Source organism: Hermetia illucens, chromosome 4 (assembly GCF_905115235.1).
Source record: "Hermetia illucens chromosome 4, iHerIll2.2.curated.20191125, whole genome shotgun sequence".
NCBI lineage: Eukaryota > Metazoa > Arthropoda > Insecta > Diptera > Stratiomyidae > Hermetia > Hermetia illucens.
Genome location: NC_051852.1, coordinates 171,532,352 through 171,544,626, shown reverse-complemented (window position 1 = coordinate 171,544,626; position 12,275 = coordinate 171,532,352).

Genomic DNA, 12,275 nt, shown 5'->3' with positions numbered 1-12,275 from the left:
CGGCAACTTCCACCACAGCGAGTTTTTGGCCTCGTGAGTTTGCAGAGGTGATACCAATCTGGACATTGGTTACCTCCGGGCATTCGCGTTTGATGGCCTCTTCTACCTCGTTCTTTTCCGTGAGACAGTCAAGGTCTCGTATTTCTAAAGCACACGTGGGTTCCAGGCTAGAAACCAAACTCCACCACCCTTCGTTTTACGTATGGAAGACACCTCCGCTCCGTTGTCTTCGGGTTTGATTTTGTAACGGATTTCGCTGAGGACTTCCGCAAAAGTCTTGCCTTCCGTCGGCTTAATAAGCAAAGCTGGCGGTCTAGTCCTCCTTCGTCTCCCCACCTTTTCTTTTGGCACTGGAGTTTAGGTCGATATTGGAGAGACGGTTATGGATATGGTTAGCATGCAGAGTCAATATCTTTTCACGGATTGAGATTGCGAAAATTAAGAGAACGGATTGGCACATCAAATACCTCCGAAAATATTTTAGTATGTTGGCGAATCATACGCTCGATTGTCTCGTTGACAACTTTCTGCTTCTTTGGGTGCTGGAATTGGGACAGTTTGTCTTTCAGGTATGAGCCGCCAGTTGGCGATCCTAAAGTCCAGGGCTATGAAAAGTGGTGGGCGAATGACGGTGTTTATTTCGCCCAAAATGATTTGATGGTGGATAAGTCGTTCGGATCGAATAATTGGTCGGGACAGTAGAGGGAAACGACGTATACGATACCGGATTCGGTTTCGATTGAGGCTATGGTAACCTCTAGAGAGTGAAGGGCATTGCCGGGAAGAAAGGGTTGAGTTGCGACAACTTTGTCAAAAACGGGTACTGCGGTGCCTCCCGGAAAGTATGATGGAGTTTGGTTAGGAGAGAAAGGATTGAAGTTTGGAAAGGAAGATTTGTATCTGGTTTCACACAGGAGCACTATTTTTGAATTATGTTCGCTTAGGAACAATTCTAGCTCGTGCCTATTAACCCGACCGACTACAGAGTTGGTGATCCATGATTGGACGCCATAAAGTTGACAAATTGAACTGCCGGGATGATTGGTTCAGCGAACTGAAGTGGTTTGGGTGGCTGAAATGGCTGAGATCTAGCGGATGGGAAAGGGTTGGTCCGAGTTGTAGTGGTTCATCTTTGAGCGTTCCTCCTCGCCATCATTTTGACGAAGCTGGAGCACTTATGATAATTGGCAGGTTTCCACACAATTCCAGCTCTAAATGAGAATGTCTTTCAGTTTCATTATCATCACATTTGTGATAAGCCTTCAGCAGCTGGGCAGCACAAAAACGAACACAAACATCCATGACGACTGGGGTTCAAATCTGGATGAGGAGATCGAGATGCTTCCGCGCAAACAATCCAGCCATCGCACTCTTCAATTATTATTCCTTAAAATTATCAAAAACTGTACTATTTTTCAACATTTAATATTACCGCACTCATATGTATTTATGCATTTCGCCAATCGTAAGTCACATCTGTTTTGAACCCCAAAGCAGTATTGCACGAACGATTCCCAGAGGCAATGGCGTTTTTCACTGACAATCCTTAGAAAGATATATTTTATATGGAGAAAATTGCCTCGATCAAAACTAACAAATAATGTAAAATTATCACATTACGTGCAGCCATGTCAGACTATAGCTTCGAAATGCTCCAATTGGGGCAAAGTCATCACCATTATGCTGATTGTATTTCCACCCTCGCCAATCACACATGCGGAAATATTTCAATAGAAATAACTAAACCCCACAGTATTGTCGTCAATCACTTCTACCTACTCCATTATATTGTTACGAAAATAACATAAATCGTTCATTCATTTTTACCAAAGCGTTCAACCTTCCTTAATTTGTTCCACTGGGACTGTGAAGTTCTACATACTATGTACATGGATATGTATATTGAACGTACACTTTTCCAGCACAGACGACCTCGGATTTATGATGCAACCCTGCTGTGAGGGTAAGTACCGCCAGAAGCATTAATTACTGACATACAAGCCTTCATTGATAAAATTTGGCAATTTAATATCAGGCTAAAGGTTGAATTTTCAATCCCAATCCCCGGAGGGGGGTGCAAAGCTTATGGAAGTGGAACGGGGAGGTCACTCGCCTCAAAAAGTTATGGCCCCAGAAAGTGGGGTTTTATTTATATTATAGTGGATAAGTTTGAATTTACAACCCTACCCCGTAAGGAGACATAATGGGAAGGATATGTAAAAGAAAGAGGAAGGTCTCCCTTTATAACCCCCGTAAAGAATTACGCCGATCACCACCTCCTCCCGCTTAGAAAGCCATAGTGCCGCCTCGTTAGGGTTCAACTTTAAACCCTATCCCCCGCGGGGGTAAATGAGGATATAAATGAAGAAGCGGGAGGTCCTCTCTCTTAGATTCCGTTGAAAAATCGCGGCGGTCATCCCTGTTAAAGAGTTATCACGCTCAAAATGGGGAATAGAGGTATTTTAGTATTATCATAGTAAAGAGAATATGTAGGACGAAGCTAAAGGTCCCGCCTTTCTACTTTTGCTTAAAAGAAAAGAGACTGTTTAGCTCATTTGTATGGTAATAAAACAGAAGGGAGCCTCCTACCTCTCTACCCCCTCCCCACCCGCGTGGATGCGGCCTTCGCGAAGCCAGGGCCAGCGTTCCGTCGATATCCAACACCTAAGTAGTGGGAACCTTGGCTATTGTGGCGTCCAATGTCACAAGCGTACGGGAGAGAGTAGAACTTAATTCCATTGCCGGGTCAGTTCACAGAAGTTCGAAATTGTAGATCCTCACCCTTACAGCCACAAGCCCGCATGAATGAAAATGTTACTTCCAACGCGGGAACGGGGGGAAATCTAACAATCCACGCGACATAAGATGCAGAGACCAATCGAGAGCTACCCTTATCGCAGTGGATAATAAAATTTTTGAGCTTTGCAAATTTATCAACGCCGGAATTTTCATCAGAATGTATGAGCTATGATGAGTGGTCTCAGGTTCGTGAATGGCAAGGGCAAGGATGAAAGGGGAGGAAGGGCATGGGGCAAAAAAGTCAGGCAACACAAGTGACGCCCAATTCAAGAGAAGATAAACCGGAGAAGAGGCTGTTCGAACGGTTGAACCAATCAACAAGCCAGCAAACACCTAAGAAAAATAAATCGAGAAACCGCGTACTTTTGAGCCTAGACACTATAGTGGCAGTCTCCAGATTTTTTATTTAGGTAGTTTTTAAGAATGGGTCCGTGAAAGAAATGATCAGTTTTGACTCCCCGCACTCCCCAAATTTTCAACAATTGCCAAAAATAAGGCCGACTTCGGAAAGAGAAGACCTTTCATTTGATGCCCCACATGGCTATATTTGGTAAAAAAAAAATTACACCCCCTTTCTGCATGTATGGGGACCCCTTCTTAAATTCCACGTAGAATGGTATAACTCACTGTATGCTATGAACGATCGTTCACAGTTCCCACCTTTCCACCAAATTTGGTCTCAATCGCTGCAATCGTTTCCGAGAAAAATGCGAGCGACAGACAGACAGACAGTAAACCGATTTTAAAACCTTAGGTGGCAAAATTCACGTAGCCACAATTCCAGAGAGAAGGTGTAGGCCCTTCAAGGAGAATATACAGGGTGCGGCAGCATAACTTCTTTTTTAAAATGCGCGCCACTCAGTTAGTTGATGTCATAGCGGAACGCTAGTGGTCTCGTTCAAGAGGGGATACTGTAAAGTTTTGTCCCCACACGGTTCAGTCGCCATCATGCGTTGGAATAGTGAGGAGCGTGCCTTTGCCGTTGAGGTTTACTTTTCAAGCGGATGTTCGGTTATTGCAACACAGCGTGCATTTCGAAATCGCTTTAATTTAGCCCCGTTGGCTCCCGTCCCAGACCGCAAATCAATTGTTACATGGGTCACTACATTCAGACAAACTGCAAGTGCGACAAAAGGAAGAACTGGAGGCCCTCGGCCCGTTAGATCACCTGAGAACATTGAAGCAGTGAGAGCGTCAATGTTGCGATCGCCACGGCGTTCTGCGCGCAAACACTCATCTGCCCTTGGACTATCCGATCGTTCTGTGAGAGGAATTCTTCGTGATGATCTTCATTTTCATCCCTATAAGATGGCGATAGTGCAGGAACTTTCAGAACGTGACTTCAATTCTCGGATAAACGCGTGTGAGCTTCTTCTTGATGTCGTTCCCGAGGGTGCTATTGTTTTTTTGGCGATGAAGCCCATTTCCATTTGTGTGGGTCGGTTAACAAACAAAACATGCGCTACTGGGCTGACACCAACCCTCGAGAATTGCATCAAAAGCCTTTCCATTCACCCAAAGTCACAGTGTGGTGTGAAATTTCCTCAGCTGGAATTATTGGTCCCTGGTTTTTTGAGGAAAATGAGGTTACAGTGACAGTGAATTCGGACTGGTATGTAAACATGCAACAGAATTTTTTTTTTCCACGGCTAGAAAATTTGGATTTGGGGGACACTTGGTTCCAACAAGACGGTGCAACAGCACACACTTCAAGAGCATCGATGGCTGTTTTGAGGGAACACTTTCCAGAGCGCCTTATCTCAATTAGAGGCGATTTGGAATGACCGGCACGCTCTCCCGATCTGTCCCCTTATGATTTTTTTCTATGGGGTTTTTTGAAATCCCGTGTTTATGTGAACCGTCCAAGAACCCTACAAGATTTGAAGACCAACATCCAAGAAGAAATTGCCAACATAACACCTGCTATGCTAACAAGAGTCATGACAAACGCCAGAAATCGGTTTACGCAATGTATGGAGAATGGGGGACGTCACCTAACAGATTTGATCTTCAAAACAATGTAAATAAAAACTTTAGACATGTACCTACATTATAAAAAATAAATAAATATTTTCCGATGCATACAATAGTTTTTATTGAGTTTTAAAAAAAGGAAGTTATGCTGCCGCACCCTGTAGAAGTCTGGAGAAATGTAGCACCTCGAAAAAAGAGCGATAGAAGGAGTATGTGACCGGAAATTATTATCATCTCCAGACGAGGCGAAGAGTGGTACGCAGACATTCTTAGGAATAACAAAAAAATTCTCACAGCAATAAAGCAATATCAACCTGTAGCGCAGCGGGGTTAACAACATTCGAAATTTATTTCGAATGTTGTTAATTCAATTGACAGTGGCCACCATCGGTGTTCTCTGTGGCCGAGCAAGCCATATTTAAAAAAAAATGATGTTTTTCGAAGAAAATGAATTGAGTTTTAATGTCAGTTGTTTAAGTAGTAGTGCTCCGCGAGCACTGCGTCCACTTACAATCTTGCTTGTTTTCGTGTGCGGAGCATTCGCTTCCAACCTGTGATCACTGTCGGCTATTCGAAACCAAGTTTTTCTTCGTCAGATTGTTCACCAAATAACTGATCAGTGTTAAAGCTGCACTTTGAAGCTATTGCTTCATAATTGTTCCACCAAAGAGTTGCGTTCCGCGTAAGTGGCTCCAAGCAGCAACGCGCTGAAGCTACCACTGGCGGTAGCCAACGAATCAACAAAACTCGATAAGAGCAAATGATTAACCGACGAGAAATACAATGATATTGACTGCGGTAAAAGCAACTTCCACGGCCGTGAACCGCGAATTCAGCTCGCCAGTAGCCCTGGGCTTTTCTAGAGAAAAATGAGGACGACTTGGCATAAGTGGACTTGGATGATCCTGCCTGGAAAGTCTATAAGGGCAATATCTATGGTAGAAAAAGAAGACGAGGCACACCCTGCCGAAGATGGAGCGATGGCGTAGGCCAGGACGCCAGACAGCTTTTGGGGATATCGAATTGGTGGACCTCGGCGCAAAACCGGGATGTCTGGAGTTCCTTATTAAAGCAGGCCTAGACCGGATACCGGTTGTTGCGCCGTTGATGATGATGGACTTGGATTCCCAACAAATTGCATGAGCTGCACACTGGAGATGGAAACGGAAAGTCTGATTATTGTCGCAAAAAGGACCAATCCGCATAGTTTCTACACCTTTAGCCTCGCCTTTCTACGCGACTGAAAACGCTCGTAATCAACCTGATGTCGCCTCACAGAAGCAGAACCGCCGCTTCCGATCCAAATGTTTTTACGTTTTCCGTTGACGTTTAGGGGCAAGAACCCGTTGCTCGCTGCCACAGACTTCTCGTGGATTTTTGCTTCATCAGACAATTCCCGGATGCAAGGGTAATGCACAATCAAACGGTTTTAGTGCGAGATTTGTGCAAATTTTATGGATCTAATTTGATGAATCGTTCGAGAAAAAACACTTGGGAATTACACTAAAAAGTTACACCGCCATTGATATGGAAAAAACACGCTCTTGTGATACACCAACCATTGCTCATTTTTCTTTTTCCCTCTTCCCTTCTTCTTTTCAGAAACCAATTCCGGCAGACATGTAGCGAGTTTCGTTGTGGCCTTACGACTCGCGAGAAAAAAAGAAGTTGTCCAAATTTCACTTGTGATAATCCACAATTAAGAATTGTTTATTGTTATTTGTTGGTTTATTGCGTTAATTGTATTATGGTTGTTTATGTCAGTAGTCTGGAAGTGTTCTTCAATATCCCGTCTGTCTTGTTCGTCCATAGTCCCGAACAACCACTTTTGTACATTGCCTACTATATTAGCTAACCCTCTTTTTCTTCTATTTACTTGGGGAACTAACGTTTTAATTTTATTTCTTAGATAGTCAAGTTCTATAAACAGTGGTTTTTGGTGTTCTACGTCCAAATGTTTTATATTTTCAGAAAAGCTATTTATAAGGTTTAAAATTTCTGCTGTATTTATGACATGTATAATTAAAGATGTTTCATTAGCTATATCGACTTTATTTAATTGGATATCGGCAAAACCTCGTTGCTCCGATAACTCGAATATGTTCAGTGCCCCTCTTACTGGGGTGAAAAGGATGAGTATTAGGAACAATATCCTCATAAAAACCTGTAGAATTAAAAAAATAATTTGCCTTGAATGATGTCAACTATCATTTTTTTTCTGAAATAGGGCATATCCTCTTGTGTAAACGTGATTTTGCGATCTTGACTGGCATATTCTGCTATCATGCAGTTGAAAACTCCACAGTCGCTACTATTACTTTGACGTGGTGCATCAGCAACATTCTCTATTGTATATTCCGACATATCCAGTATTTTACTGTGTTTATCTAATGATTCTTGTTCTAAATATTCTTTCAAGGCTTTTAGAACTACTGGGTTAGTGTTACCTAATGAATCATAGTATTTTATGGTTTTGTGCCTCAAATCGATAATTGTGATGCACCAATGGTTATTGTTAACATGCACAGGGACTAATATTATATAATATCGTGAGAGAATATATCTATTTTGCGTGTCCATCTACGGACCGCTTGGTATCCTGCTTCTAATAAACGTAAGATGAAAAATGTGTTCATGGAGTATATTTTCGGGAGATTTAAGTTGTCTTCCTGTTTATTTCGATCTTCTAAAAGTTTCAGATAGAAATTAATTATATTGTCGTTGAGCCATTCTCCTTCCATCAACGTTTTTATGTCTTCCCGTGTTATGTCTATTTTAAATTTTGATGCCAAAACCTCGTCTTGAGCGTCACCATTTATTGCTTTTTCAATTATTTTTTCTTCTTCGATGGTTAAAATCCATTCTTTTTCTGGGACGTCTTCATTGCAAAATTTCGGTTTCTTTTTTATGTTAACTGGATGTACATTGTCCAGTTTTGATTTTCTGAATTTCGGTAGATGTTTTTGCCGCGTAGCTTTGTAGTTTTTTATAAATCCCGTACTTCTATTTTCGGCATAGTCTTCTCGGTTTTTGTTACATTTTTCTAACCATTTGTTCTTTGATTCCTTTAAATTTGTGAATACCTTTTCAAAATCAATTTTATGTCGCTGTACTGCCGTAGGTGTACATTTAATTGACGAATGAAACCGTTCTTTATAGTTCCTTACCGCTTGTTGGATAATTCGCCGCGGGGACAATCCATTCTTCTGGTTATAGATAATCCTGAATTTTTCTACTAAAGTCTCGTGGAACCTTTCTATATCTGCAAGTCCTGTATGACTATTCGATTTAGTTAGATGCATTTCGACATCCTCCTTCTGTAGGAAATCTTTTATCAAGATTCCATTACACTCGTTTCCAGCGACTAACTTTTTAGGGTTTCCAAATTTTGTAAAATGTTCCTCTAATTTTTCTATAATCGTCATATGATTTTTATCTGACAGATAGTAAACTGTTCCAAATTTTGAGAATTTGTCTACTACTATTAAGAGGTTATGTTTCATGATGGTATATATGTCTATGTGTATAATTTCGTTTAGATCTTTTGGGGTTTCACTATATAGGAATTTGGGTTTTATTGGTCGGCGATCGTACTTTATTTCTTGACAGACTTCACATTGGTTGATTACGATATTTATTAGCTCTAATAATTTAGGATAATATATTTTATTTTTTATCGCATTGAACGTCTCCTGGATGCCCGAGTGCAGACTCTTTTTAACGTGATATAAGGAAATTTACCTGACGGCCTCTACTTCGCTTCGCATATCCTCTGCTCTAAATGCGCATCTAACAAATGTTATTTGATTATCGTTTGAGTACATTTCCCTAAGTTTTTCTTGGAGTAAATTGTATTGTTGTCCGGATAGCTGAGTGGTTAGAGCGCAAGGCTGTCGTACGGAAGGTCGCGGTTCAAATCTCACTGGTGGCAGTGGAATTTGTATCGTGATTTGACGTCGGATACCAGTCGACTCAGCTGTGAATGAGTACCTGAGTCAAATCAGGGTAATAATCTCGGGCGAGCGCAATGCTGACCACACTGCCTCCTAGTGTACCGTTACGGTCTTGAATGAAGTGCTCTAACACACTTCAAGGCCCTGATCCAACATGGATTGTTGCGCCAACGATTATTATTATTATTAAATTGTATTTTCGATCCGATATTTCAGAGAAAATTCCAGTGATACCCTTTTTAATGTAGCGTTTGAAGATGTCAGATAGATTATCGAAGCCATATTCTGCAATATATATTATCCGTTTGTTATGAATCGCCTCCATTTCTCTAGTTTTATCATTAGTAAGGATTATTTGAGTCTTGTACTTGTTGACTATCTCCTCTTTGATAGGGATGTGGTCAAGTAACTCTTTGTCTGCAGAGTGGACTGTTGCCATAGTGACGTCATCGTCATCTTCCATGTTAAACAGCTCTGGTAACTCCGAATATGAGTTTGTACGGCTAAATAATTTGCTTGATGTTTCCTCATCTGCATCTGTTTGTTTAAGCCTGCTCAGAAAATCAGCGACATGATTTTCTTTTCCCTTTAAATATTGTATGCTAAATTGGTATTCCCCTAGTCTCAGGAGCCACCGTTGGTGCTGCGGGGATAATTCTTTTCCTTTATACTTTGCGTTTAAGAATTTTATTGGTTGGTGATCCGTAAATAATATGAATTTGTTACCGTAAAGATAAGGCCTGAAGTAGTTCACTGCCCACATAATGGCCAAGAACTCTTTGTCTGTGGCCGAATAGTTTCTTTCATGCTTATTTAACGTTCTTGACGCGAAACACACTGGGTGCCCTTCTTGTGATAGTACGGCACCAATCGCATAATTAGAGGCGTCTGTTGTTAAATGGAAATGCTTATCAAAATTCGGAAACTGAAGAATAGGTGGAGAACAATCAGGCTTTTAAGTTTTTCAAAAGCCCCTACATAGTTTGGATCTTTGGTATTGATTTTAGCCTCTTTTTTAAGGTATTTTATCATTGGTTGTGCTACTTTGGCGTAGTCCCGAATGAACTTTCGATAAAATCCTGTAAGACCCAAAAAGCTCTTAATTTGTTTCGTCGTTTTTGGTAGTTGTACGTTTCTAATGACCTCAATCTTCGCAGGATTAGGTTTAAAACCATCCTTTGTAACTATGTGCCCTAAAAAGGTTGTTTCGTGCTGCATGAAAGCACATTTGTCGACTTGGACTTTCAATTTGTGTTCCTTTAAAGCCTTAAATATGTCTGTTAAATTTCTAATGTGTTCCTGTAACGTTGTGCTAAAGATAAGCACATCGTCTAGGTACACAACACAGGTTTTATTTATAAAATTTCGTAAAATGTCGTTCATAAGGCTCTGAAAGGTGGCGGGCGAATTTTTTAGGCCGAATGGCATCCTAACGAACTCATATAGTCCGTGAGCAATAACGAATGCCGTTTTATGCCGATCTTCTGGTTTTATTAAAATTTGATGATAGCCTTTCGCTAGGTCTATCGTGGAGAAATATTGCGCCCTCCCTAGTTTGTCCAAAATTGAGTGGATATTAGGCAACGGAAACTTGTCGTCCACCGTTACCTCATTTAACCTTCTATAATCGATTACTATACGATATTTAGGTTTACCTGAGTTGTCCGTCTTCTTAGGGACGACAATCAGAGGGCTTGAGTATTTTGAACGGCTCTTTGTTATAATGCCCTGTGACTCCATTTCTGTTAATTGGCGTCGCACTTCTTCCTCGTGCTTGGGCGGATAGCGATACAGTTTAGCATTTATCTGCTGGTCTGTCGTTGTTTTTATGTCATGCATTATAGTTGGTGTGCTGGTGAATTTGTCACCTTCTTTAAAGAATATCTCCCCAAATTGTTTGATTAATTTTAAGATTTCTCGCTTTTCTTCTTGGTTTAAATGGTTTAATTTCAGTCTACTAAGGTAATCAGGACTTGTAGCTTCAAGGAAACATATCTCTTACTTGACCATTAAGGGTAACAGTTTTGTTTTCTAAGTTTATTATCGTTTCCAACTGGTTAAGTATATCCATCCCTATAATAAAATCATATTTCCTTTCTCCTAAATCTCTAACCTTCCAGCGAACTTTAAATCCTGGTGGGGCATTGATTTCGATTGATGAAGGTGTATGCACCTCGAAATTAATTACATCTATGTTAGTAATTGTGCGAAATTGTATTGGTTTGATTTTTATTTTCTGAAATTGCTTTAGTTTCTCGTTTATTAAACTAAAGGATGACCCTGTATCTACCAAAGCTATAAATTTTGATTGGTCTATTGTAATCTTGATTAAGGGTAACTCATCCGAGGCTAATTGATAAAAAATTGGCCTCCTTCGTTCGGGTTACTATCAAGTTCGGACTGTTGCCGTGAGATAGTAGAGGGCTTTCCCAATGAGGTGCTTTGGATATTGTCCACCTCCATGGGCTCTACTTGCTGATGCTTTCGAGTATTCGAATATTGACGTGAATTACCCTGTCTATAATTGGCTTTAAATTTTCTGGAAGGGTTGTAATTTCGTGTTTCGTTCGTATTTTGTGAGTTGGAATTACTATCATTGTATTTCTCCCTCTTGTTGTATTGTCTGTTATCAGTGTTTTGGTCGTTTTGTCGGATGTCTTGGCTGGGATTTCCTTGATACTTTGGATTATCCTGAGAATTATTTTCACTCCAATTTTTTTGAAATTTATTTTTGTACTTTTTATTATTGAAATGGTTATTATAGCTAGACACGTCAGTTTTCCGGAATTCTGGTCTGATACAACTATCTTCGAAACGTCTCTCTCTCATGATTTTTACAATTTCATTTACACTTTTTAAACTATAAATTTTCTCTAACAATACACCCTGTGTCATTTCTTTGACAACATTTACCAATAGGGATTCAGCGCTATTTAGGTCTACATTCATATCATTCTCATAATACAATATAATTTCCTCAGCCTTATATTTTAAATTTAGTATATCGATAGCAAGATCGCTTACCATATCTCCTCGCAGGTTGGTAATTTGTCGGTAAATTTCCGCCGGTTCCAGTTCCGGTCTGTACCGTAGTTTCAGGCTGCTTTTGATGTCCTCCCAGTTGTCGGGTTCAGGTAAACCCATAACAGCATTTTTCGCCTCCCCTTGGATTTTTTCCTGGTATATTGCCCTTGTTGCTGCTTTCCTTGCATTTGGGTCGGTTATGTTGTTCAGGTAGTACTCCACGTTTTTGATAAATGCATTAACGGACACTGGGCCACTGCCCGTAAAACAACTCATGAACTGGATCTCCTTCATGATCCTGTGTCTATTTTCCGCCGACTGTTGTTGTTGTGTTAACCGTTCTAATGCCTCTGCCAACTGATGGATTTGTTGTTCTCGTTCCTGAATTTGGTGTTGCAAATGTTGAACTTGTTCTGCCATTTCTTCCTGATTTTCGATATTCCTTGTCACGTCAAATTTATGGCACCGTCTCTTTTTGCTGCTAAGCATTCGCTAAGGACTTTCACTCTTTATATTATTGTTGTT